Source organism: Bos grunniens, chromosome 22 (assembly GCF_055505025.1).
Source record: "Bos grunniens cultivar Pamir isolate PY7600 chromosome 22, Bosgru_T2T1.0, whole genome shotgun sequence".
Classification (NCBI taxonomy): domain Eukaryota; kingdom Metazoa; phylum Chordata; class Mammalia; order Artiodactyla; family Bovidae; genus Bos; species Bos grunniens.
This window is the reverse complement of record NC_141186.1, coordinates 31136436-31163258: the sequence shown is the minus strand read 5'-3', so window position 1 is coordinate 31163258 and position 26823 is coordinate 31136436. Positions and strand designations below refer to the sequence as shown.

Genomic DNA, 26823 nt, shown 5'->3' with positions numbered 1-26823 from the left:
AATCCAGGGAGGACGTTATTATAAATTGGATTTTCCTAACACACAAGGTATGAATTGGTTTAAAAAAAAAATTCAGAGGATGGAAAAAAGCAAGCAGGTGGAAATAAAATTCTACCTGCACAGGTCCCTCTTATGCCTTGGATTCTATTCCATTAATGAATCTCATCGAAGGTCCCTTTAGACCATTGGAGTTCATCAAATTTCCGAGGAGAGATGACTTTACAGACTTTTTTTTTTCCATAGCAAAATTCTTCCAGGTGATTGGGTATGAATCAAGTCCTGAATTTAATTCATTGATAGAAATTAACCTCTGTAATAAACTTAATCACAGGCTGAGGCCACTGCAGCATTACCACACTCAGATTCTCAGCTGCTAATCAAATTCTTCTCACTTCCTTCACAGAGGGCCACAAATCCTCTGAGGCATAAGGAATCAGACTCATTTCTCTGTGTGGGTCACCTCCATAGAGGTACATCCTTTATTAAACTTTCATACCAGCCATTTCCAGTCTTACTCACTGGTGAGGGGGTCCCGTGTGCTTAGTGCTGTTTGGCCCGGTTGCCATGGGCAGTGGCGGAGCCAAAGCAGCCGAAGCCCCCCACAGCCATGCCAGCCCACTTCGCCAGCTTGTGGTGATTTACTGCTTCATCCTATTTTTATTGAATTGGGAAATTCATTTGGACATATCTGTTGTATATGTCAAGGCCCCTCATTTGTCAAAGTATTAGTGGTCCAGTGTCAACATAAATACATCTGTCCATAAATCTTGACAGGTATAATGATTTGTTGCATTTGAAAGGCATGACTCAAACATTAGACCCCTTTTTGATTCCTAACATGATTATCTTTAAAGCCAGACGTTTTAGATGCCTTCTGAATTGACTTCTGTCAAGTGATTGAGTAGCTCCCGCTGACTTATCTACTCTTATGAAGTTAATACCATCCCGGCCCCTGCCGTCACCTGCCGCCAAGACCACCTGGACTGTGGCAGAAATTACATTCTTGCTGTGCTCATTATTCTTTGCTGTGGAAATGCCTTAGTTCTCAGGCTCTGGTTTGTTTTGTTTTTTGAGTAGGACACTGTCATCATTCTGTTTGTTCACTGGGAAATGAGTTTGGCACATTGGTCAAATAAAGGATTTCCTAGCTCTCAGATAGCCAGGAAACTCATAAAACTCTACCATGAAAGCAGGTCTCTGCTGCAAGATAGCAATTAGCATTATAACCACTTGATAGGGGAATCTCCAAACCCCAAAGGAAGGAAGTGTCATCTGGTGGTGAGACAAAAAGACTTCTTTGTATGACAGAATTTATTAAGTGTTTATTACTTGGCAAACTCTATGCTAAGAGCTTCCCATACTGCATCTTCTTTAATTGTCCCAACCATCTAAGAGATACTATGAAACCCACACCCAGGAGCCTTCACAAAGCTGCCTGACGCCAAAAGCTGGTGAGGGGTCAGATATTTGACACCAGCTATCTGACTCAACAGCCATCTGATTTCTGACCCTAAACTCTTAACCGCGGGCCTGTGCGGTGGCCAGCCTTCTTGTCTTTTGTTTCACTTTCCCCGGCACTCAGGACAGCTGATGCTTTCATTTACACTGCTTTATAATAGGCCTGAGGACCCTGGGGAAGCTGCTGAAGACCACATGTTTGCTCCCTGGTGTCTAAGATGAGCCCAAACCCTGATTTTTGTCATGTATGTTGTGATTTGGAAATCCTCCTCCTTCTCGGGGAATTAAGTTCTAGTGAGTGTTTTCAACTAGGAGATTAGAAATACGTCACTTAAAAAAAAGAAAACTGTGGCTATGGTGCTCATTTTTGAAAATATTGAATTCCTTAATTTATAGTTCTATTTCTTTCCATTTCAGTTTATTTGCATCCATTTTTTCCATCCTTTTTTATTTTTATTTTTTTGCTTATTTTCCTTCTTTATTCCCTTGTACACAATCACTAATACTTCAAATTCAACTTTATGGATCTCTTTTTGTTGTTCAGTCATTCAGTCATGTCCGACTCTTTGCAACCCCATGGACTGCAGTATTGCAGACTTCCCTGTCCTTCACTGTCTCATGGAGTTTGCTCAAACTTACGTCTGTTGTGTTGATGATGCCATCCAACCATCTCATCCTCTGTCTCACCTTTCTCCTCTTGCCCTCAATCTTTCCCAGCATCAAGTTCTTTTCCAGTGTGTCAGCTCTTCGCATCAGGTGGCCAAAGTATTGGAGCTTCAGCATCAGTCCTTCCAGTGAATATTCAGGATAGATTTCCTTTAGGATTGACTGGTTTGATCTCCTCGCAGTCCAAGGGACTCTCAAGAGTCTTCTACAGCACCACAGTTCAAAAGTATCAATTCTTTGGCTCTCCGCCTTCTTTATACTCCAACTCTCATTTTCATACATGACTTCTAGAAAAATCATAGCTTTGACTATTTGGACCATTTGCTGGAAAATTGATGTCTCTACTTTTTAATACACTGTCTAGGTTCATCAGAGCTTTTCTTCCTAGGAACAAGCTTCTTTTAATGTCATGACTTCAGTCACCATCCACTGTGATTTGGGAGCCCAAGAAAATAAAATCTGTCTCTCTTTCCATTTTTTGCCCATGTATTTGCCAGGAAGTGATGGGACCAGATGCCATGATCTCAGTTTTTTGAATGTTGAGTTTTAAGCCAGCTTTTTCACTCTCCTCTTTCACCCTCATCAAGAAGCTCCTTAGTTCCTCCTCACTTTCTGCCATTAGGGTGGTGTCATCTGCATATCTGAGGTTGTTAATATTTCTCCCAGCAATGTTGATTCCAGCTTGTAATTCATCCAAAATGGCATTTTGCATGATGTACTGTGCTTGTAAGTTAAATAAGCAGGGTGACAGTATACAGCCTTGATGTGCTCCTTTCCCAATTTTGAACCAGAGCATTGTTCCATGTCCAGTTCTAACTATGGCTTCTTGACCTGCATACAGCTTTCTCAGGAGACAGGTAAGGTGATCTGGTATTCCCATCTCTTTAAGAATTTTCCACAGTTTGTTGTGATCCACACCGTTAAAGGCTTTAGTGTAGTCAATGAAGCAGTAATAGATGTTTTTTTCTGGAATTCCCTTGCTTTTTCTATGATCCAATAGATGTTGGCCATTTGATCTCCAGTTCCTCTGCCTTTTCTAAATCCAGCCTGTACATCTGAAAGTTCATGTACTACTAAAGCCTAGCTTGAAGCATTTTGAGCCTTACCTTGGTAGCATGTGAAATAAGGACAATTGTGTGGTAGTTTGAACATCTTTTGGCATTGAAACCCTTTCATCTCAAGCAGGTATCTTCTTGTTCTTTCTGAGACTCCTCTGACCCCTATCTCTGTTGTTTGTTTAGATACGTCAAACAGAAATTTCCCTTAAGGAAAAATGAATTGGGTGCCAATTCTGCCATCCAGAATTTCTTTAGGATACTCAGAGGCTATTTTCCTATTTGAATTTAACAGATATTCATTCGGTACCTACTATGTACATCCTAAGGGTGGGGAGCAGTGAAAACTTGAACCTGATCTAAATCTTAAAAATTTCTGGGGGACAAATGGATATATACATATGCTCACATATATGAGTCGGCATTTCTTTCAACTGAAGGCACCCATTATAAAATAATGTATAAATCATGTAATATGGACAATGTATAGATATTTGAATAGATTTTAGGTTAAGAAAAAATTGCAGTAATGTAGAAAGCCTTTTGTTGATAAAAAGAAGCATGATTCGTGTGACTATTCAGTATGGTCACAGTGGTAGGTAGGTAGCCTTCAAACTGGTGATAAAGGAGGAAAGGACATCACTGCAGATGGTGACTGCAGCCGTGAAATTAAAAGGTGCTTGCTCCTTGGAGGAAAAGCTATGACCAACCTAGGTAGCATTTTAAAAAGCAGAGACATTACTTTGCCAACAAAGGTCCATCTAGTTAAGGCTATGGTTTTTCCAGTAGTCATGTATGGATGTAAGAGTTGGACTATCAAGAAAGCTGAGCACAGAAGAATTGATGCTTTAGAACTGTGGTGTTGGAGAAGACTCTTGAGTGTCCCTTAGACTGCAAAGAGATCCAACCAGTCCATCCTAAAGGAGATCAGTCTTGAATATTCATTGGAAGGACTGATGCTTAAACTCCAATACGTTGGCCACCTGATGTGAAGAACTGACTCATTTGAAAAGACCCTGATGCTGAGAAAGATTGAAGGCGGGAGAAGAAGGGGATGACAAAGGATGAGATGGTTGGATGGCATCACTGACTGAATGGACATGAGTATGGGTAATCTCTGGGAGTTGGTGATGGACAGGGAAGCCTGGCGTGCTGCAGTCCATGGGGTCACAAAGAGTCGGACATGACTGAACGACTGAACTGAACTGAACTGAGGAAAGGACATGCAGGCAGAGTGAACTCTTGAACAAAGCCTGAATAGAAATAAAAATGCTACTTGGATAGAAGGATGGGCAGCATGTGATCATGGAGAACGATGGACTAAATCTGGAAGTGATACAATTGATTCATTTCTGGAACAGTTAGGTGACGTGAATGAATGGGTACTTAGAGTATATTAACTTGTCAACCATATGAAGGATATTTTGAAATGGGGAAGAAGGTAGGGGAGATAGATAGATGTTACTCTTGATCTAGGAAAAGCTGAGGCCTTTTTAGCCTTCATCCTCCATTTCACTGTCACCTCTTCAGTAGGCTTCTTTGACTGTAGTTGCTAATCAGTCCTGCACTATCGGATCACCAAGGAAAAATGAGTTTCTTACTACCAACAATGTGAAAAGAAGGGGACCCTTTCCTCTACCTGAGTAGGCTCTTCCACAGAGAACAGTCTTACCTGGTATAGGTTTTTTTTTTTTTTTTAATTTAGGTTTATTGGCACCTTCTGCCATCCTTATTTCTAAAGGGGCAGAAGATGAAGGCCTACAAGCACAGAACTTCTAAAGGTGATAGAGACCCCCTTTCCAACAAGATTATAAAGAAGTGCTCCCCAAACTACTGTACCTGGAAAACAGTAATGGACACCACTCACAGAGTTTCTGATCTGATAGATTTGGGAAGGGGCCCGAGAATTTTCCTTTTTAACAAGTTCACAGGTGGGTCTGATGCTGCTAGTCTGGGACCTGTGCTTGGAGAACTAGGGACAGAAAGCTCTTCTAAAGTGGAGGAAAGAAGGTATGGCCCAACTGCAAATTGCCACAGAGCCTCCTATCAGTCAGAACAGGAACCGCAATTCAGAAACAAGGCTCCTGCCATTAGAGCTCCAGCATAAATTAGTTCCTGAAGGCCCTAGCTACAAGAGTCTGCCCCCAAAGAGGGCTGGAGGTGTCCTTCTTTTTAGGGGCTAAACACAAGAAATGTCTCCAGGCATTATGAACATTATGGTCACACAAATACAGAGATCTACCAAGATTATGACCCAGCGTCAGCTACACTAGTACTGTTGCCCTGTAACCACTATAGGTCATTATATTTACATCCTATAGTCTGCAGACCTCCAGTGTGATTCTTCATGATGCCAAGTCACACTGTTTCCCAGACTGTACTCTCTATGAAATCAGTACTCAGCCAATATTCACTCTGTGCAGGTCTTTCGTACTTACCACTCTGGTATGAGAAAGGTTATGGGGGGCAGAGGATGATATGTGAGAAGAAGCAGAGAAATGCACAAAGATGTAGGAATATGCATTGAGAGGATGACCAGAGGAAGGGAAGATATGGCTCATCTGGACACAGGAGAATGGAAGATGAAATAAGTGGGAAGAGAGGAGGGGAAACAGAGGAGAGAAAAAGAGAAGAGATGGAGAAGAGTGCCCAGCAGAGGGACTGCCTACCAGAATTACTCCTAGCGAAGTTTCTCTCTGCCTGTTGCTGCAGCTAAGGACCACCTTTCTCTGTGTCTACAAGGCTGATATATAATAAAAAATCTTTCTAAGTGAATCTGAAAGAGCTCTTCCCACAAGTAAAGAATAGAAGTTGTAAGTGGTGAGAAAGCCTTGTGCTATATTTTAATTAAAGCATTTCTTTTCTTTAGTGCATACAATAATGCTGCTTCCTATAATTGGTAGAATCTTGGAGTCGATGAAATAGAGTGATTTAGGCAACAGTATGATGACAAAACAAAGAAGCGTTTGTAACAAGTTGGCTTTTCTTTGGAAAGTTTCCAGGTGGCTATTTCCAACATTCTCTGTTTTAATTTGCTACCTAGCACTTAGCATGACAAGAATCTGCTCTTTCAATAATACTTGCTATTCAGTTCAGTTCAGTTCAGTCGCTCATCGTGTCTGACTCTTTGTGACCCCATGAACCGCAGCACGCCAGGCCTCCCTGTCCATCACCAACTGCCAGAGTTCACCCAAACCCATGTCCATCGAGTTGGTGATGCCATCCAACCATCTCATCCTGTCGTCCCCTTCTCCTCCTGCCCTCAATCTTTCCCAGCATCAGGGTCTTTTCAAATGAGTCAGGTCTTCACATTAGGTGGCCAAAGTATTGGAGTTTCAGCTTCAATATCAGTCCTTCCAATGAACACTCAGGACTGATCTCCTTTAGGATGGACTGGCTATTATTTGTCTGCTTATCTTTTTCTTCTAAAACAGGGGTTGGCATTTTCTGTTAAAGGGCTAGATAGTAAATAGTTTAGGGTCTGTAGGCAATGAAGCCTCTGTCACAACTATTTAGCTCTGATACTGTAGTGAGGAAGCCACCATAGACAATATGTAAACAAATGAGCAGGCACCATTTCAATATCATTTTACTTTTTAAAAAATGGGCTAATAAGCAATGGGCCAGATTTGGTCCTGGTCTATAGATAAGGTGGAAATATAAATGGGTATGCTTCACCTACCATCTTGAACCAGGAAACACTTGATTTTAATAAATGCATTAAATTGTAATTCTCAATAATAACCCATGTGCAGTTCACTGGTTTCTAGAATATTCACAGGTATGTGCACCCAGCATTACAATTTAGAACATTTTCATCACCCGAAGAGCAGCTCCCATATTTAGTTCTTATTCCCCTATCCTACCACTACCACCCTAGCCCTCAGCGACCACAAGTCTCATTTCTTTTTCCACAGATTTGTCAATTGTGGACATTTCATATAAATGGAGCCACATAATATGTGGTTTTCTGTGACTGGTTTCTTTCAGTTAACATCTTGTTTTCAAGGTTCACCATGTTCTAGTACCTATCAGTACATCTTTCCTTTTTATGACCAAATAATATTCCATTACTTGATATACCCCCCTTTGTTAATATATTTAGCTGATGGACATGTGGGTTGCTCAGAACACCCAAATGAATCCTTTAACCTCTTCAGTTGTGTCACTCAAAACTCAGGAATTCATAAGTACACCTGAACGTGCATACACACACACACACACACACACACACACATGCATGCATATATACATCAGGAAACCCTCAAGTAGAAAGTTTTAATGAATTAAGATAGTGAAGAAACTACCTCTACTATTTTTATTGTACTTCTTGACTCGCCCACATTCTACCAACACTCTCTAGAATTCAGGACTTTCCTAGAAGGCTCCTTTCTCACTGACTTCGGTCTCCTTGAGTTCCCATGCACCATGGATCATCCAAAATCCTGCATGCCAGGGACTTCTTAAAGGTTATGTGCAAACAGGGTAGCAAGGAAGGGTGAACACACATATCACATGTATCTCCTCTGTTCACATAGATGATCGATAATCTGTCATCCTGTAGGACTTCACTTCAAAATGCAAGTTCAAAAATAAAATTATTTAAAATTTCAAGATGGAAACAGCAGAGCATCGGAGCAAGTACAGACCCTTCTGAATTTAGGGCTCTGTGTGTTTACACAAACCACATTCCTAATCAAACTGCCATAGTCTACTTGTGTCTGTCCTAAAATACTTAAATATCTTCTTCAAATGTTCAACATTAGACCTTCAAAAAGGATGAAAATGGCCTTCTGCTGTGTTACATCCCTGACATCTCTACGAAGCATGCAAACCATTTTCCTTAGCCCCCAAAGAATCCATTCTCCATGTTCTTTGGAGGTTATGAGCTTAGATTTGGTCATTGAAACACAGTTTGTACACTTTTCCATAGAGTTAGGGCAGACTTCATGCAAATTTTAGCAAATGTGAAAGCCAAGTTCACTAATAATGCCCCAAAATGCAAGAAATCAGATGTGTTCAGCATAAATTGTCTGCACTTTTCAACCCCTAGCTGAACAAAGTCATAATTGCAAATCTCCTGGTTTTACTTGTCACTAATAATGGTCTCGTACTTGACCAGCATGAAGTGTTATAGTTCTACATGCTATGAGAATTCTAATTTTCAGTGAGGGGGGTCAACTTCCCAACCCAGCTTTTTACACAAATTGTGTTTCTCTTTTTGTGGCAGCTTTCAGCTTGCATATGTAAATTCAATTACTTGAGGGGAAAATATCCAGGCATCTTGGGTGACTATCGTAATGACCATCTCTAACTTTATATATAAAGTGTTTGAAACTTTATACTGGATTATTTCACAAGAAGCAGCAATGTACTGAGAGGGTATACAGAGTTTCTGTTGGAATCCTAATTTCAAGTTCTACTTAAACAACAACAAGAAAAAACTAAGTTAATCTTCTAGAGAATACTCTGCAACATGGTCTTAGAAAATGAGAGGAATCTGATTTGTATGTCTCTGCTCATCAGCTTGCTCCCCAAATAACCCAAATAAAATGCTCCAAAACTGAGATGCAAAATCCAGTTCCTTCTTTGCTTCCTAGTGGGGGCGGGGTGGGGAACAGAATACCCTGTCTGGCAAAAAAAACAAACAAACAAAAAGAATGCAAATTAATTAAGCAGAGAAACCTTTCTCACTAAAGGTACACAGAAGGCCCAAAAGCACATTAGACATTTCTAAAGATCACAAATACAGCAGACACCGAAAGCGGGCTGTCAAAAAAAAAAAAGAAAGAAAAAGAAGCTTTCTCTGAACATAAGGTTCTTAAAAGACATTTTGAGAGGAATTAAATCTCTCTTGCACCTTTAAACTCTCTTTCTCAGCTATCAATAGAGTCTGTTGGAGATGGAAGCAGTTTAGGGTGACACGCCCTTTACTTATTTGGGGAATGTGAATTTTCCATCCTGCCATTACCTGGCACCCAGACAAGTGTTATAAAAATATGTCATCATAAGCAGCCTAGAATAAATACTCAAATCCTCAGGGTTGTTTATCATTTCTCAAATGTCTTCCCTGGATTTTAACATCCTAGTTCTTTGTTACGTTTGGGGAGGAGAGGTTGTTTGGAATATGTGTGGATGGCCAACCCAAAGGTCGCAGCCTGTAAGCCAGGGAGCATTCCAGGATGTGGCAAGGTGCCCAGCGGCTTACCTCGGACTGCTTTTAAACGGATTCCTGGACTGAGGGTCTCACCGCTGATCAATTAAAACCAGCCCAAATGTTTCATTTTGTTTGATAGAATCACTGTTTAAAATGATGATCGTTGTATTCTTGGCCACTGAGTGAAATGAAATCGTATCCTTCCATGGAACTGGAAAATACACAACCACATCCATTTTCTGGCATGAAATGCTTATTGAACACATTTAGGTGCAGAATACCACCATGGGAGCCAAGGAACAAGGACTGGAAAGATGAATTTGGTCCTGAAGGGGCTCTCCAGGCAGTGAGAGAGATGGAAGACGCTCACCAATTCAATCAAGTCACGTCATATCAGGTCTGGAAGGCCATCGACTTTACATAGTGGCTCTTTTGCTCTGGCTTCACTGTTTTGTAAAAGCACTGTGCACACAGGGTATATTTAACCTACGACTAAATCCAGTTAGTTTAACTCTAAGTCTATTAGATTTGAATTGAACTTACTCTCAATGATTCTATATTTTTCTTTGGAAGATGCAATGATTCTGGCCATCTGGAAAAAGACTTCATGAAAGGTACTATTTGGAATCCACTTGCAGTGGATTAATGAACTTTAATCGAATAGAGAATATGTGCCTGTATGTGTGTTTATCAACAAGTCCATCAGCCAAGACATACGTGTGTAAACATCATCACACATTATAGCAGGACGTCTGTTACAACAAGGATTTGGCATTTCGCATGACCTTAAAGCGTTCCCTCCCGGAGGCTCTTCGTTTTCGATGACAGCCGGCTTCGTTTGTTAAATAAATAACAATACTTCGCTTTCATATTGTTATATTCTGCCTTTTGAAACATTTCCTGTAGCCGACTTTGCCAGTACGAAGCTGGCTTTTTAAGTGATTTGTCTGTAACCAGGCAGTTTTAGAACTTTTACTTCCTTAGTCTGTGCTAAAAAGCAATTCAAGAAGACTTAAAATTCTCCTGGGGGCTGATTTTATAGCAACAGGGAAAGCGCACAAACGTTGCACGAACAGCCAATTTCTTTCTTCGGTGAGGGAAACGGCCTCAGCAGCAGGGCCTCAGTACAAATGGTTTAACGCCATCATAAAAACCACTAACCATTGGGTATTAACATGCTTTTTATCGTGAAGTTTTTATTGAAAATGATATTTGGAAGCTACTAATTTGGTGGTGATTTTTCCCCTCAGGCATTTACACTGGATGCAACTCCCCCCTTCCACTCAAAGGGACGTGGAATCCCTTGTCCCAGCCACACCAGAGAAGGCAGAGTAGCTTTTTCATCCACTGCCTCAGTGGACTGAGCTCACCTGCCAGGGTGGCTGCTGGCTGTCAGTTTCACTCCCGGGGCACGCTGGGCCAAGGAAGACATGACCCCACACTCTGCCACCCACCTTCACCCCTAGAGCAGTACCACGGGCCAGTAGGGGCAGCTGGGTCCTAGCATCAGACCAGCGAATCCCGCTGGGACAGGACCACTGTTGGTCTGAGTATTGACCCATAAAACACATGGAAAAACCCATTTTTTTTTTCTTAAAAAGAAGTCAAAACACACTGCACATACACATAGATGGGAGAAATGCATCCAAAGAAGAGAGGGAGAGAAATGTTTGTGCCTGCCTTCTTCGCTCCATCTGGCACGTGATTGGAGCAAACTTCTCTGGGCGAACGTTGGACTCCGATCACTACGCGGCAGAGCCCAGAGCCATTTCACGAGCGAGTCCCTGCCGCCGTTGCGACCGTGCAGAGGGTGTGCACACGGCCAAACGTGAACTCTGTACACACCACCGAGAAAAACTTGGGCATTTCCCAAAAGGAAGTGAAGACAGACCGCGCACGCACGGAAATAGTGTGTATGCCTTCCTGCCATCTGGAACAGAAGCCCGGCAGGAGTAAACTGACGGGGGGAAATGCTGCTTTTTCCCGATAGTTATCTTAGATCTGGATGTACCCAAACTATAGAGGGTCAAACCACAGCCAGATTTTCCTTCAGATGTCACTTTCAATATCAAGCTCCTGATGAGAACTCATGTTAATACCCATTGGCGAAGTGGTTTCTGTGAAGGCTTGAAAACGTTTGTGGGTGTATAAAAATCATTTGTGTGTAAGTGTGTAGAGCCTCTATTATTAGGGTTGTTTCTCCTACAGGAAAAGGAAATTGCCTGCCCATAGAGAGTCAGAAGGATTTACTGGGGAAATTTTCTTTATTGTTGAGTTTTATTTATCATTTTAATTTTATTTTGGCTTTTTTTTTTTTTTTTAAATAGTGATCACAGCCCAAGTCCTTCCAAAGAAACCAGGTTACAAGTCACCAGATAACTCTTGACTACATCTCACTTTAGAATCACAAAAAGTTCTTAATAAGAATAACCCTTCCAGGGAGCAACTGGATCCGGGTCTTTAGAAATGACTCATAGGAATGTGCATTTTTAATCAGTATGCCCTCCCCCACCCATCTCAGAGTGCCCACATGATTCTGGTACACTCTGGAGGTCATGAGCTCCTGCCTTACAGATGGTGTGGAGATTGTATAATGTGTCTTTTTCTGTAGCACAGTTTAATGTAAATGTCGAGGTTTCTCCTTTGTTCTTTTGAATCGTCCTCAGTGTTAATCACAGCACATAAAGGTGAGCATTCCTGGTCTGGCCAGTGCTCATCTGTGGAATGACCCACGTAGACTGGAAAGGAAGAAACCTGATTGCAGCCTCATCCAGACAAAGCAAAGGATAAAACGTCTGCTGGTTCAGTCGGCATTCATGGGAGACTCCCAGCTTCTCTAAAAATAAGTGACTGAGTCATGACAAAACTCGGGAGTTCCAGAATATTAAAAAAAAATAATAAGAATAATCAGAAGGCTCAAGTTCTCCTTCAAACTCAACCCTCAGTTTCACATATTAAATGGTCATGTGTCCTGATAGGACCAAGGTCCAGGTGACTGATCTACACTGGGGAAAATGTTCCAGTTACTGTGGGTGACTCAGGGCCGACAAGGCTAGAATGAGCACAGGAATTCTGGGATCCCAGTAATGTTCTGTGTCTTGATCTAGGGGCTGATCTGAAAGATGTGTTTAGTTTGTAAAAATTCATCCGGTGATAAACTGACAATTTGGTGCTTTTCTGTATATATGTTATACTTACCCTCCCCCCACCCAATCACATTAAAGATGGAAAATTCAAATAATTCTGTTATTTATATAACGTTGAAATTGAATGTAACCTTTCATAAGTCCTCTCCTCAGTTCTCACTTGCCTTTGTACTCTAGAAATAGCCGTAAGTTGTGTTTAATTACTCTGGCCAGTTGGTGCGTATCATCTGAGTCCAAACCTAAGGACAATCTGCCATTCAACAGGCAAAATAATGCATCAGAATCACAGAGCATTTATCGTCTGCCAAGTAGTAGGTAGAATAGATAGATGCTGGCTTTTGTGGAGCTTACATTCTGTGAAAGAAATGCAGTAAATAAGTAAATTTGGGGGAGATATTGGCAAATGATAATAGAAACACCATCAGAGTTGATGAATAAGTAAGGTAAAATAAATTTTTTTTTAAATTAATTGCATCGACTTGCTAGACTAGACAAGGGCAAACAGACTGGTGGAGAAATTCCCTAAGTTATTCATAGTCAGGGAAGTGAGGGGTTTTTATGTACTAGAAAAGGCAGTTTGTGGTGGTTATGTAGATTAAGGATTAAAACTGGCACTCTAGTCCCAGGAGTCCATAGGTCAGTGGGGAAGTAGTTCAAATAAGCCCTGTTTTTGGTGATCAGAAAAGTCTTGGACCAGGACTCACTGGGGCTGGTGAATGGAGCCACTTAAATTTCACATCATTGAGTTTCATCTGTGCCTTTTAGGTTCATGCTGCTAAAGAGGCATTTCCTTTTACAACATTTCTCAGGAGGGGGCAAGGGGTTTGTAGAAAGATAAAAAGCAGGATAAGGTGTACAGAGTGACTGGAGGTGACAGGTCCCAGTCATAGTCAGGGAAAGCCTCTCTTTGAACAGAGACCTCATATTTGGGGGAAGAGAGCAAAAGATGGAGGGAACAGCAGAATCTAAGGTCCTGAGGCAGAAACATAGGGTGACATTGACAGCCTGATCAGTGTGGTGAAATAAAGAACCCCAGGATGCAACGGATGAAGCCTTGTTCTAGGGTATAAACACTACTGAAGATGGGGGAGAAAATGCAGCCCCAAGTGTCTCTTGCCACTTTAAAAATGTGTGTGTGTTGTGTCTGTTTCTAACACTCCTACCTCCTACACGTGGCTCGTGATTAGTAACGACTAAGCAGGGTAACAACTCTGTGATCCATTGTGCTTTTCTCGGTACTAGTAAGCTGGATAAAATACCAGGGAGTCCAGTTGCCCAAACTGCAGTGAGTAGATGTTAGAAAATTCTTTGTGCACCAAAGAACCTAACAAATACCCTGCCCGAGACTGGTAGGTTTCTTCTTTCCAACTGGATGGTTTCCACTTTGATCTAAGCAAACGAGGACAGTCTATTCAACAATGAATATTCAACCCCAGTTCTGATTTTTGGCAGAACCCAGCAAAATAGGGGAAAAAAAATTCTTTTCTTCTCCTTTTCCCCTGGGGTTTTGTGAATCTCCCTTGAAGGGTTTGGAGCAGCCTCTGCAGGAAGGCTGGCCCTTCGCTTCAAGAAACTGCTTTGGTCTCTTTATGTATATTAGAACAATTAACATCTAGTTTCACCATACAAAGGACTTTCTCTCCTTTTATGTTTTAGTTCTTAAAATTCCCAGAATGGTGTACAGTAAAACTGTTCACTTGAGAAATTAAGTACCGTATGTGATAAGACAGTTGGATGAAATTTTTAAGCTGTCATTAAAAATGATTATAATTAGGACAAACTACAAGAAAATGCTTTAAAATTGAGACCCAAGTGAATTAAAAATTAAGGGGTGTATTATGTATTATCATGTTGAAGGGCTGGGTTTTACGCGTCTAACACCCATTAACACTAATACGGGTTGCCTGCCTCAATCCCCACGTGCCAAGAAGAGAAGATACACGGTTCCTTTGTTTTTGCTAACAAGATAGCACTTTCTGTGCTCAAAGGGAGTAGGGCAAGAAGACAGTGTAAACAGTTTACCTTTCCTCTGCTGGGAGAGGTTCTCCCAAGAAATCTTTTCTATCCTGAAAGGACATTAAAAGATTTAATACCCAGGCTGATTTTTCTCACATCCTATAGAATGTTCCAGAATCATCTAGGGTGAAACTATAACTATGTCATGTTCCGATCTTTTTTTTTTTTTTAATTCTTTTATGAGAGAAAGTCACCATGCACATACACTTATGGGAAATTAGAACTGTAAATGTTACTCAAGCCCACATACCTAAGAGACTCCTAGGATAAACTCATCTACTATTAGCACGTCCTGAAGAAGGTACAAGGCAGGTGATCACTTCCCTCATGAAGCTCTGTATCAGATTAGCCTGCATCCATCTCCCGTGAATATCTCTAAGTTATCCTCCTCTCCTTCATCTCCCTCCATCCATGATGATTCACCATTAGCATTCTTCATCCCTCTGCGTTCCCAGGGACTCAACTAGACCGCAAGGAAACCGAGTATCAAAGTTTATACTTTCTTACACCAATGTTTAACTTTACACAATGATATTTCATTGTGCTCTTAAGCTGAGAAAACCCCAGTGTTTGGGCCCTTTTTCCCCTGGCACATACGGGGAGGGAGTGGCAAGGATATGAAGGCCAGTGAAGGAAGCAAGCAGAGCATTCTCTTTCATGACAGTATCTTAAAGAAAAGGGTGATTATGTGTGCCTACAAATACAACATTAGTTTACAGTTCCATGAGGGCTGCCCTGCCATATAGGAGATGCTCAAGGTAAATTCACTGATTGACTCTACAGGGTAGGAACTCTTAGAACTGGACAAGGACAGGAGGCCTTTGGTATGTACAGAATTAATATTGGCAATTTTGACTACTGGGGAAACAGCTCAAATACCATTATTTTAATAGTTACAATTGTGCAGACATACTGTGGTGGGCAGACTCTTAAGGTGGCCCCTATCATCCCCACAGCTTGCTTATTCACACTTCTGAACAATCCCTTATCCTTGAACATGGACAGGAATGTAACTTGCTTGTAACCAATGGGATATAGCAAAGGTGATGGGCTAAATATGATTACATGCACACAGTTGTAGAAGACTGCAGTGCCTGTCTTTGCTAGAATCTCTTTCTCACTCGCTGGATTTGTCTAAGAAACACATTGCCATAAAGTAGGTGGCTTGTTACGGAAGGCCATGTGACAAGGAACTATAGGCCGCCTCCAGTTGAGGGTGGCTTCCAGCTGATAGCCAGCAAAAAATAAATAAATAAATAAATAGAGAGACAGCAAGAGAGAGATGATGATAATGATGAAACTGTCAGTCCTACAACCACAAGGAATTGAATCTGCCCACAATCTCACAAGCAGGAAAGCAAACCATCCCTGGTCGGGCCTCTTGTTGAAAATTCAACCCTGGATAAGGCCTTAATTGCAGACGACAAGTCTGAGATGATAAAGGTGTGTTGTTAAATCTCTTAAGTTTGTGGTGATTTGTTACACAGCAGTGTAACTCATGTAATTATGACTTTTAATTTCATGTCTAGCGAGTGTAGAGTACAAGAGCTCATCACCTGATCAATAAATGAGCATCTTGATAGCACTGTGTTGTCTCTATGCTTTGTTTTACACACGTGCTGAAAGTTTTACTAAGGACGCAAAGGAATTCCTAAATTTTCTCAGTGGCACCTGACTGAACTTTTTTTACCCAAATTATATGTGCAATGGCCTCAAGATGTATCCCTCCTAAATGTCAGTGTCTACTACGTAAGCTCATCGGAGAGATGAGACCTTTTAACAAGAAGTTTCTTCAGCCCTGAGTAGACATTTAATCACTTCACCTAGAAGGGAGTTTTTAAAAAACTTTCTCATAAAAGGCAATCAAAAGGTCCGCTGCTCAAGAAGACACAGCTAAAAGAGAGTGCAAAACAATCTTCCGGTTCAGTGATTAGATATATCGGTGCGGTGCCAGTGCCTTGTTAATGGTATTGACTATATTTCTACTCCAGAACTAAGGAGTTTTGGTGAGTTGGTTAGATTAGATTGTCTGATGCAATTTGTTTTCTTTTGTGGGATCAAGGAGGGAGGTCTCTAAACACCTCAAAACTTTTGACCATTAATTTTGTACAGCTAAAAAAAAAGTCACACTTTATCCTCTGTCACTCCCAGCATTGTGAAGTCAACTTCTTTATCTCAGCTTTCAGTTGTCAGTGGACAGTTAGAACTACCATATGACCCAGCAATCCAACTCCTGGGCATATACCCAGAAGAAACCATGATTTCAGAAAACACAGGCACTCCAGTGTTCATTGCAGCACTATTTACGATAGCCAGGATGCAGAAGGAACCTAAATGTCCATCAGCAGAGGAATGAATATTATCTTCTTTCAAGAGGAAAAAACAGTATTTTTATTCTTATGACAAAAGTGACACCATATGTATATGTACACACACACACACACACACACACACACACACACACACAAACATTTTATGGGAGTGGAAACAGTGTCAGACTTTATTTTGTGGGGCTCCAAAATCACTGCAGTTGGTGACTGCAGCCATGAAATTAAAAGACACTTACTCCTTGGAAGAAAAGTTATGACCAATCTAGACAGCATATTAAAAAGCAGAGATATTACTTTGCCAGCAAAGGTCCGTCTAGTCAAGGCTATGGTTTTTCCAGTGGTCATGTATGGATGTGAGAGTTGGACTGCAAAGAAAGCTGAGCGCCGAAGCATTGATGCTTTTGAACGGTGGTGTTGGAGAAGACTCTTGAGAGTCCCTTGGACTGCAAGGAGATCCAACCAGTCCATCCTAAGGGAAATCAGTCCTGGGTGTTCACTGGAAGGACTGATATTGAAGCTGAAGCTCCAATATTTTGGCCACCTGATGCAAAGAGCTGACTCATTGGAAAAGACCCTGATGCTGGGAAAGATTGAGGGCAGGAGGAGAAGGGGATGACAGAGGATGAGATGGTTGGATGGCATCAGTGACTCAATGGACATGGGTTTGGGTAGGCTCTGGGAGTTGGTGATGGTCAGGGAAGCCTGGAGTGCTGCAGTCCATGGGTTGCAAAGAATCGGACACAACTGAGAGACTGAACTGAATGAAAAGCAAATTAGCTTTCTCTCTCATTGATCGCTACTCAGGGGCAGAAAGTACCCTTTCACTGATCCTGGTTTTTGGATCACCACTCACTGGGGGAGAGGGGGGATGGTGGGGAGCGGGGAAGCTGAGTTATAAATATTGGGCATTGGGGGAATGTCTGCCACCTCCCATCCCCACCAGCCTGGCTGGACTTCAAGATTAAATCAGACTGATTAGCACAGAGCCCCTCTCCCAGGCCTTCATATGAAATCCCCAGGAGTTGCCAGACATAAAGTGATTTGATGCCAAAACATCCAGGTGGGGAAAAAAATTAATAAATGATAGGGATATTTTATATATACAATTCCAAATATGGCTCCATGGAGTTTGGAAACATCTGGGTGATGAATTGGAATTCCACTTTTGCTGCAGCTCTCTGGCACAACGTAAGCACAGCCTGTATGTCTCCAGAGATAAATGGGAGAGTTGGAAACTGCAAAAGGTAGATTGAGAAAGAATTCGATTTTAAAATTGTGGCCCATGATGCTTGCCAAATGAAAAAAAATTTTTTTCCCTAAAAACTCAAAGCAGTCAAAAGCATTTTCTCTCAGAGTTAAATTAAAGATAGAGTGTCCCAGGTAGCTAAAATTAGAAACTGGTTTGCATATTCTTTCATCCTTCAGATGTAAATTTGGGGAAGCATATATTTTTCTTCATTTTAGTTTATATTTGTTTTTAAAGACCTATTAATGTGCTGTGGGTTACAGTTTTTTCCTATTGATTGTACATATGAACTAAGATTGTGGGCATTGCAGAACTATTTTCTGAAAATAGTCTTCAAAAGTGCTATTTCTTTAAAAGTACCAGATGAAGATATATGGTATATAGTACAGGCAGTTACAGTATGAATTTTAAAGCCTTTCACATCCAATTACTTGCAATAACTTAGTTTCTTTCCCAACCTACAATAAATCCTGTATGTATAAACGCTACAGAATTTAAATATGAGTAGAGTTTTAGTATAATAGTATATCACTAGGAATCAGTATTTGTGTTATATATAGTGCTGTTTAACATATGTGAAGTAAAATCTCATTGATTTGGGTTTGCTAATTCAGAGTTTGTGGAGCTGGCTTCAAGTTGACTCTTCATTAGGAAAGTCATTCTTCATTGAAAGCTTCAAATTAAGGGTGTAAATAAGATGGCAAATGGGAATGTATAAAATACTTGAGTAAATTTAAAGTACTTTAGAAGTACCATTTGCATACGAAATTGTTATGCTAATTATAAGTAATTCTTATTAAAATAGGTCTCCTAAGATGATCTTCTAGGCAAGTTCCCTTAGTGAATTTGAGTTATAGAATGTGGTGGAAAGTAATAAACCTGAGTTTCTTTTAAATACTGTATTCGCTAGTTCACAATTTTCATTAATTGTAAATTACCTTTTTGCTAATTCATCCAAATTGCTAACATTTTGCCAGCAATTTCAGTTCAGCTCCTAACTGCCTTCTACAAAGACCAAGTGAGTTTTTAAAAAATAGGATTCAATCGTTTTCCAACCAAATTTTGTATTTTCCACCATTAGATTGGTGATGTTTCTAGAGTCTAATGTGTATTTCCCAGTGGTTAGAATTGATACGGAGGTAAAAGTTATTTTAAAGCTCCAAAGTTCCCCCTCTCCATTTTTAAAGTGGTCCAATGGTTAAGTCTTTGCTTTCCAAAGCAGAGGGTAGAGATTTGATCCCTGATCAGAGAGCTAGATCTCATATGCCTCATTTTGTAACAGAAGTGAGTCACATTAGAATCAGTTGCCTTACACTATTTACAATAGCCAGGACGTGGAAGCAACAACAGATGAATGGATAAAGAAGTTGTGGTACATATATACAATGAAATATTACTCAGCTATGAAAAGGAACAAATTTGAGTTCGTTATAGTAAGGTGGATGAATCTAGAGCCTATTGTACAGAGTGAAGTAAGAAAGAGAAAAACAAATATCATATATTAGTGAATATTTATGGAACCTAAAAAAACAGTACTGATGAAAACCTATTTGCAGGAAAGGAATAGAGACACAGACATAGAGAATAGGGGGAGAAGGAGAGATTGGATGAATTGAGAGAGTAGCATTGAAACATATACATTACCATATGTAAAATAGATAGCTAGGAAGGGGTTGCTCTACAGCACCGGGAGCTCAACTTGAAGTGCTGTGACAACCTAGAGGAATGGGACAGGGTGGGAGGTGGGAGGTGGGAGGGAGGTTCAAGAGGAAGGAGCTATATGTATACTTACAGCTGATTCACATTGTTGTAAGGCAGAAACAAATGTAATATTGTAAAGCAATTATCCCCCAATTAAAAATAAATTTTAAAAAAATTCATTGCCTCTCAGGTCCTTGGCTTTCCTTGTCAATAAGAGTCTAAGAAAAATCTGAACAACACTTAGAGAAGGTCAAGTATTGGGCTCGAGATGAGACCTACTGCTGCTCCTAGTCAACCACACACCAGTTGCTTGTTCCTCGAGTAGCCATGTGTAGGTTCCTGTTGTAAATATTGAAGCAACTCTTGGGAAAATGGAGACAATGTTGAACTTGTTCTAAATCTGAGCCCCCAAAAGCAGAGATGATGGCTGAGAAATCCCCTGTGCTCCTGATTCTTTCATATTCTGAGAAATAGCTCACCACAGAGGATTGCTCTGCTCCACTGGACTCTAAGACAACACCCGCTTCAACCTTTCTTCTCAGATAAGATCCCTCTCCATTGTTCCTCCTGACTCCCAAAAGCCTCCCTAATGACTGTCTTGCTTACCTGCCTCTATCAAACCCTAAATTCACTGCCTTTTCTTTGAGATTGTTCTCGTTAATACGTTCTCCCTATTGTGGTAGCCTGTGTAGGATCATTTCTTGATTTGTCCTGTATTCTGTGTTTCACAGCTTGGGAGTACAGCTAGGGTAGGATTAGACCTCATCTTCAGATTCCTGCTTAATCCAGCTAAGTAACTAGGGCAGTTCTTCCCTGGCTAGAGAACTGGGGACCCAGCAGTGGGTCCAATTCCTGATCTTGTGCTCCAGACTTTGGTCCCTTGGTAGCCAGGCAAAGATGTGATTTTTATTGTCTTGATTTCCGGTACTGACCTCCTTTGATTTCATGGTCTGAGCATGCACTGTTTTCTCGAAATCTTGTCTCTCTTGGTACCTGCCTGCAGATTGCACTGGAACCTTTTGCCTTGCTCACACTGTCAACCCTCACCAAATTTGCAGTTCTTAGATTTCCTTTGATATCTGCCTACAGTTCTCCGAACTAGTGTTTTCAGATTTATTTATCTCTGGTTTGACATCACCAATAACTAAAGTTCACTACCCAGATCCCTATCAGACTCCAAAATCTAAAGAAGTCCTAGACGCCAAAGTTCAGAGACTTGATATTAACCTCGGATAACTCATCTTTACAGCCAATTATGCATGGACCTGAATTCTCCCTGGACAAGTCACAGTGTGGACTGTTGAGGTAGTCTGGTCATGTATGCATTTGTACTGGAGTTGGTCAATGCCATGGACTGCAATCACCCAGAGCATCAGTATTCTCGCTCTAGGGCGTCAAGAAATTCATGACTACATGCCCAGGAGATCTTCCTCCACAAAGTCCTCAGAATCCACAGAACTGGTTATCCTGAGTCCAATTCCTGGCTCTTTATTGGAAGAAAACATTTTACATGAATATTTTTCTTTTTTAGTTTAGGCTTTCCTCTTTGAAGATGCCTGATTTCCAAAATGCATAGAAAACTGACCTTTGCTACCACCTCTCAACAGATGGTCCAGCTGAGTTTGGAGAAATGCAAACAAGAATCCTCGAGACATGATTTCCTAGACCCTGTTTTTGATCAGCTCTGAGATATTCAGCAACAAATTATATTCATTCATCTTGAACAAAAGTAGAGTCTGACAGTGTTGAACTTCGCCTAAGCCCTGTGCTGCAAAAAACCAACAATAGGAGAAAAAACCTCCTGGGCTCCTCTGGTGGCTCAGCAGTAAAAGAATCCAAGTGCATTGCAGGAGACCTGGGTTTGATCCTGGGTCAGGAAGATCCCCTGGAGAAGGAAATGGCAACTCACTCCAGTATTCTTACCTGGGAAATCCCATTGACAGGGTAGCCTGGTGGGCTGTAGTTCATGGGGTTGCAGAGCCGGTCCCAACCTAGTGACTAAAGAGCAATGGCAGTCATGTCACTTTGTTCATAATTAAATGTATTAAAACATAAAAGTGAAACCTCCTTACCCTTTTGGGTTCTGCAAGAGTGCTGCCTTCCAAGGACACACTGCCTTCACCTGTTCTGAGCTAAGACTTAACTTCATCCCTTTTCAGTGACTCAGGTATGACTCCTCTCCATCATTCCTCATGATTCCCGTAAGACTGGGGATGACTCCCTAGTTTGCTTCCTTTTATGAGATCCAAGCCCCCCTTTCTTTTCTTTGAGATGTTCCTCATTGCTGACATTATCCCTATTGCAATAGGCTGAATAAAATAATTTCATTGAGTCTCCTCTGCATTTTGTCTTTCACAGTAAAAACTATTGTCAAAAACACATACATGACCATGCACATCCTATAGTAAGTATGCAGTCTATTCAAAGGGGGTGAGGGAAGAAATTCAGAGTAAGATGGATATTCACCGTTCTGCCGTTTTTCTCAGTGGTTGTTCAGGCAGACTGTAGTCCTCCCAATAATCCAGTAGAAGTGGAGTAATTGTCAGATATCTCAGCTGGGGCGCCGTAGACACCGCCCCAAAAACTGTGGTCCTGCTTAATTTTCTCTCTTCCTGCAAAACCCATTTATTCATGCCCAGAGTAAAATGGAACCTGAAAATTTCTGACTGCATGGCTGTTTATTTTCTGCAGCTGAATTGAAATCACTTGTCAAGCTTAAGAAGGAAAAAAAAAAGTTGTTCACTTTCTGCTGCTTATTATTAAAAATACGTCAATCTAAATCTGTTGTATAGGTCAGTTCCTGGTGTTCCCATGTCAAATAGATTTTTCCCCCCTTTCTATTTTATGAGCACTGGGAGTAAGAAAAGATAGGAAGATAAAAGAAAAGTGGAGAAAAATATAAAATTTGAGTAAAATATGTAAATTGGAAAACCAAAGAATTTCTCTCCATAATTGAAGATACCATCATAAAGAAGACTGTATCTTTGCAATCTACTTTATCTTCAAATTAAAAGTACAAAAAGCCTGGAACTACCTTTTGACTAATAATATAAAACCCAAGTTGCTTCTGTTGCTTGTGTCATTCAAGTCCTGTTTTCAAAAAATTGCCTCCAGAACACTCTATCTTGAGAGGATGAACTGTTATTTCTGGAGCTTTATAATAACTGACAACTCCACATTTAAATCCCAGGCTGTACATAAACTGTCAGCATCCAAGTTCGCCCAGACAAACAGAATTGGAAAAAACAAAAATAACATGGGGGAAAAAATGCACTATTAACAGCTGTGTAAATAACAGCAGCAGTGTTAACTAATAAAAGGAAACTAGCGATCTCAGTAAGAACCAGAGAAGGAATTCAAGTTGCTGCAAGTTGATTTAGAGGGTCGGCTGCCCTTTGTCTCCTTCCCAAATTTGGTTTTAGTGCAGCGTTAGTGAATCAAAAAACCTGGAGAAGAACCTTTCAAAGCAAACTCACACATTAAAGAAAAAACAAAAATATAGGGAAAATATTCCTTAACTGTCCTTTTGCGAGGAGACAGAAAGGAAAACAGGACCCATTCCTAGTCTCTTTTCCCTAATCATTTTCCTGATTTACACATTTATTTTTGAAGAGGGCTACAAAACTGCTCCAAGTTCAAAATCAGAGGGAAGTAACCTCTTCACTCACTTTAATGCAACCCGTGTCCTTGGTTAAAGTACCTTTGGTTGCTGGCAATAGAAACCTTTTGAAAATTGCTCTAGTAAAATAAGAGACTTTTATTTAAAAGCTTCCAGGAAAATTACTGGAAATTCAACAGTTGGAGGTACAGTTAGGTCTTGTCAAGAAATGATGTACATGAAATCATCTAGGCATCATTCAACATGCTGGAGACCAAGGGTGAATGGGGTTTCCCCAGATAGTGCAGTGGTAAAGAATCTACCTGCTGATGCAGGAGACGCTGGTTTGATCCTTGAGTTGGGAAGATCCCCTGGAGTAGGAAATGGCAACCCACTCCAGGATTCCCATGGACAGTCCATGGGGTCACACAAAGTCAGCACAACTGAGAACACATGTACACACCAGGGTAAATGAAACCATCAGAGACCCTGCTCCCATGGGCTTGCATTCCAGTTGGGGGAGACACGCAGTGAACACACACACAAGTAAATAAGGACGCCAGTGCTGTTGGTTGCTACAAATACGATAAACAAGTATGTATTATACAAAATAAGATGAAATTTGGCAGAGAGAGAATGGGGACTTCTTGCATTGGGGAGAATGTTCTTGAACAGATGACACTGGCATTGAACCCTAAATGAACTGAAAGAGGCTGGGACTGTGAGGCCGGCAATATCTGGGGGAATGGCTTTTCAAGCAGAAGGAACAAGCCAAAGGTCGGGAGACCAGAGCCTGCTATCCAGTAGACATATAACACGAGCCACATGTCTAATTTTGAAATTTTCTAGTTGCCACATTCAGAAAAGCCAAGCAACAGATGAATTTAATTTTCATGTATTTCATTTAGCCTCACATATTCAATATGTTGTCTTTTCATTTTAACATATAATCAATATAAAAATTATTAATGAGATCTTTTACCTTTTTTATACTGTCTTCACACGCCAGAGTGCATTTTATATTTAAAACACATCTCAATTTGGATGCTAATTTTTTGATAGATGAAGTAAAATGTAATCCTACCCAACAATAAAGTGGTGTGTAAAGGAGAAAAGATTTTTACACTGCCTCAGTTTTTAAATTAAAATGTAAATGAATTAAAATGTAACTTGATTTAAAAATTCACCTCCTCAGTTGCTCTAGCTGTATTTTAAGTCCTGAGCAGCTACAGTTGGCCTATGGCTACCATTTTGGATAGTATAGAATTGAGAAGACAGGGAATTAGGGAGAGTTGATATAGGTGGGGTAACAAGGACCCAGCAATGTAAGTCTTGTCAGCAGTGGTCATGAGTTTGGAGTTTGGGTTTTATTCAAAATATAATAATGAGCTGTTAGAACTCTGTTAGTTTCCTAATGTGACAAATTACTACAACGTCAGTGACTTAAAACAACATGAGGGACTTACCCAGACAGTCCAGTGGTAGGGACTCTGTGCTTTCACTGCAGGGGGCGTGAGTTCAATCCCTGATCAGAGAACTAAGATCCCACATGCCATGTGGCTTGGCCCAAACTTTAAAAAAATAATAATAATAAATTAAAAACCCCCACAAATTAATTTTCTTACAGTTCTAGAGTTCAGAATTCTGAAATGAGATTTACAGAGGTAAAATCTAGGTGTCTGCAGAGCCTCTTCCTTCTGGATATTCCAGTTTCTAGAGGCTGCTGCCATTCCTCGGCCCCAGACCGCTCCGGTGCTATCACTGTGTCGCCTCACCCCCTCTGAGCTCTCTGCCCCTTCTGCCTCCATCTCATAAGGACCTTTGTGATTGCACTGAGCCTACTCGAATAGTCCAGGGTAGCCTCTAGATTCTTAATTATACCTGCAAACTCCCTTTTTCCATGAAAGGTACACACAGTCACAGGTTTGGGGATCAGTATATGGACTTATTTGGGTTGGGGAGGCATATTATTCAGCCTGTTATGATGAGTTTAAGTAATGGAGAAGTGGCACGTTTTCATACATGCCAATTGTAGCTGCAATATTTCATGGGATTTAGTCCAACATTTCACTATGTATGTGTCTGAGCACCAAGTAGGCAAGTTACTACGGTTTGTGAATATTTCCTCAGAGCTCTAGACCCATAATGTCTATTGATCCTTGAGCCTTAGAAGTCTCAAAGTCAACTCAGCCCTAACTGAGACAGCAATTAATTCTTGGTCTTTGCTCAACACCACCACTCCTTACCACCGTTCAAACCAGGGCCTATCCAAGTGGGTACCATCCACAATGAAGGCACCTCCCTCTCTTTCTCCTGCCCTACCCAGTGAGACAGAAGTCCCATTAGTTTAACTTTATGTCCTAGAGGTTAGCAAACTGTTTTTGTAAAAGGCCAGATAATCAATATTTTAGGCTCCGCTGTCTTCTTGGTGTTGGTCACAAATAATCAACCCTGCCTTTGTAGGTGAAAGCAGCCAAAGCCATCAGTAAGCAAGGAAATATGGCCATGTTCCAATGAAACTTTCTTTACAAAGACAGCTGTGAACCAGACATAGCCCTCCGGCCCATGTTCGCCCTTCCCCGACCAAGAGCGTTCCTCACTCCTCTCCATCTTTGTTTTTCATCCTGATTCATGCTCCCACCGCCACTTGTCTGGATTACTGCAATGAGTTCCTAACTAACTGCTTTGTGTCCATCCGATCTTGTCTCCACCCTTAAGCCAGGCAGTGAGTTGTATTCATAGATATCACACGCATACACACCTGTTTAAAAAGCTGCATTGGCATCTCTGGCTCTGATCATTGTAAACCTAAAATCCTGCTGACTGATTCCTCCTGTCACTTCATGCCACAAATGATCCATCCCACTCTGTTACAAACCGACTTGTTCCCCTAAATTCACAGAGTTCTCTGCTGAGTACTGCTTCAGAGGCTCTGTTCTTGGCGTTTGGCCTGCCAGGAAGTATCTACTCTAGGACACAGTGTTATGCAGACAGACACTACATCTGTTTCAGTGCTTCATAACATTAATGTACTGCCTTACACACAGTAGGTTGTAGAAAATGGGTAATACTTGCCTTCTTCCCCACCCTCATCCTAATCCTTGAAACTGTGAGTAGGTTACTTTTAGCACAAAGACTGCAGGTGTGATGAATATTAGGCTCTTAAATTGGAGCATGTAGCATTATGGATTATCCAGGTGAGCCCAATGTAATCACAGCGTCCTATAAAAGGGGAGGGGGAGGGTCAGTGGCAGAGGTCAAGATGTGATGACAGAGATGGAAGCTGACATGTTGGAGCGCTATGAGTTTAGGAAAGCAGGTAGCCCCTAAAAGCTGGGCAAGGCAAGAAATGGACTCTTCCCTAGAGGGCTGCTCTGACACCATCACTCTGGTTTAATCCCAGTGAGACGGAGTTTGAACTTCTGGCCTCCAAAATTGTAAGTTTATGAA

At 41.0% G+C, this 26823-nt stretch overlaps 1 protein-coding gene across 30 annotated transcripts in view; it reads left to right on the top strand.

The window, feature by feature from the left end:
- The window catches only part of LOC147348250 (uncharacterized), an 888338-nt gene that overhangs the window by 738842 nt on the left and 122673 nt on the right, over positions 1-26823 (top strand). For 8 of the 30 annotated variants that reach the window (XM_086366805.1, XM_086366806.1, XM_086366799.1 and 5 more), the window contains one exon: positions 25084-26810. The exons of 21 other annotated variants lie outside the window; for them this stretch is intronic. The gene's annotated coding sequence lies outside the window, so the exon portion shown is untranslated. Of the gene's footprint in view, positions 1-21382; positions 22030-25083; positions 26811-26823 lie in introns of those variants that run through there. One more of the 30 variants, XM_086366813.1, reaches the window with a different exon arrangement.